Source organism: Gymnoscopelus braueri, assembly GCF_963280865.1.
Source record: "Gymnoscopelus braueri genome assembly, chromosome: 10".
NCBI classification, from domain to species: domain Eukaryota; kingdom Metazoa; phylum Chordata; class Actinopteri; order Myctophiformes; family Myctophidae; genus Gymnoscopelus; species Gymnoscopelus braueri.
Window position 1 is genome coordinate 30,695,886 of NC_137611.1, and position 2,066 is coordinate 30,697,951.

Consider the following 2,066-nt stretch of genomic DNA (forward strand, 5'->3'; position numbering starts at 1 on the left):
TTCTGAATGTCTTTGAAATTATAAGAACTGCGATCCTCATTCTCAACTTTGATCCTATCTTGGCCCAGTTTTTACAGCTAACCTCTTTCTCTCTTTTTTATTTATCTATCTTTGTTCTCTCCCATGTATGTACATACATCAGAAATTGGATCCAAACGCTTGTACCCAAAGGTATTCTTCTTTCATCCGTTGCCGTCATAAGATTTCACGGTCACTGCTGTTTCCAATTATTTCTTTTGTGTGTGAGAGGTGTGATAAAATGCTACTGTTCCTAACCAAGCATTTGTTTTGCTGGACGCTTGATGCTTAAGAAGCAAAGCGGACCTTTCAGACAGTGACCTTCAATGCAGGAGGTGAGCAAACCTTCAGGAGACGAATTACCATACTTTCAGCATATACCTTCTTTGTTTCAATCAGGGAGTTGTTGGTTGGCTGTTGTTTTGTTTCTTTATTGTTATAATTAACCAGCACTGGGAAGCATAACATCGCTAATTTGGGTTTGATGTCAGGCCAATTAGTAAAGGAAAAAAATAATAACAGGCAATGCCAGTGCTGCACCACAATTTCAAGTAGGAAATTGAATTAATCACTTTGAAGTCCTGATCAAATGACTCTCACTTTGACATAGCGTTCTGATTTGATATCAGAAGTTTTTATGGTGTTTATTTTTCGGGGATAATTAAAATAGAAAAAAAGAAAGAAAGAAAAAAAAAAAAGAAGAAAAACAGCAGCTTGTACAAGCCGTGTTTTTTGTGAAAGTGGTCCGCTCCAAAGGCTTTTGGCCAAAAAGTGTCCATAAGATTTGATTTGCTTTTGTTTTACTTTGCTCTTGTTTATATTGTGATTCATTATTTTATTTTTTGTACCAAATATATTTGTAGGACACAACAATGACTCCTTGGTATTCCTGGAGGAAAAAAAGGAAAAAAAAATGTCCAGCTTCACTGTTTTTAAATGTGATTGTTGGAGATGTGAAACTCATTGTGGGCAGTCTGGCGTCCGTATATGATGTACTGTATGATGAACAATCGTTTAATTTGATCAAAAATAAACTTTTACAGTGAAACAAGAGTTTGGAAAATTATTAGTGTGCCTGTACAGTTTTATATCAAATGTAAGCAATAATACACAAGATTTCCACCACAGTGTATCAGGCTTTGTTGAACATCTACCAGTGTTTCTTAACACTTTTTTTATCCAATATCCAGGTCCCTTACCACCCCCACACCCAATTAAAATGTAAGCTTTATTTGTGTTGTGTATTGTGTTGCTTACATAATTTAGAAAACATCTAATCGATTTCCATATATCCAATTTTACATGAAAATGCGCTGTTAGTATGTGATTATTATGTAATTGTTTGCCTACTTCCCAGGGAGAGATTTTTAAAAAAAGGATTAGATTAGTAAAATAAGTAGAATTGTATATGATGTCAGGCACTGTTACATCAGGCCCCTCTCATAGCACTGAATGGCAGGGCTGTCATGGCCCTGTCACCGGCCCTGTTATGTTATTATCGTACCATGTTACCATAGCAACGTGTTACATGACATGACATGATACTGACCATGATACTGACATGATACTGACCATGGTTCTGACATGATACTGACACAATGCTGACCATGATACTGATATGATACTGACCATGACTAACCATGATACTGACCATGATACTGACCATGATACTGTCATGATACTGATATGATACTGACCATGATACTGACATGATACTGACCATGATACTGACCATGATACTGACCATGACTAACCATGATACTGACCATGATACTGACCATGACTAACCATGATGCTGACCATGACTAACCATGACACTGACATGATATTGACATGATACTGACCATGATGCTGACATGACACTGACCATGACTAACCATGACACTGACATGATATTGACATGATACTGACCATGATACTGATCAACCCAGCCATCATCCCCATAAAAAAGGTGCAACTACACACAATTCAGAAACCACGCCTCTATTTGACTGCAGAGTTAATGGAAAAAAGTCTAGGATGAAAATAAATATGAAAATTCCCCCTCC

At 36.8% G+C, this 2,066-nt stretch overlaps 1 protein-coding gene across 2 annotated transcripts in view; it reads left to right on the forward strand.

Annotated features, from left to right (window-relative positions):
* Nucleotides 1–1,047, forward strand: part of cdh6 (cadherin 6) — a 75,612-nt gene extending 74,565 nt beyond the window's left edge. For both annotated transcript variants that reach the window (XM_080440749.1, XM_080440750.1), the window contains exon 12: nucleotides 1–1,047. This exon is cut by the window's left edge and continues 2,003 nt beyond it. The gene's annotated coding sequence lies outside the window, so the exon portion shown is untranslated.
* Nucleotides 1,048–2,066: the final 1,019 nt, after the last annotated feature.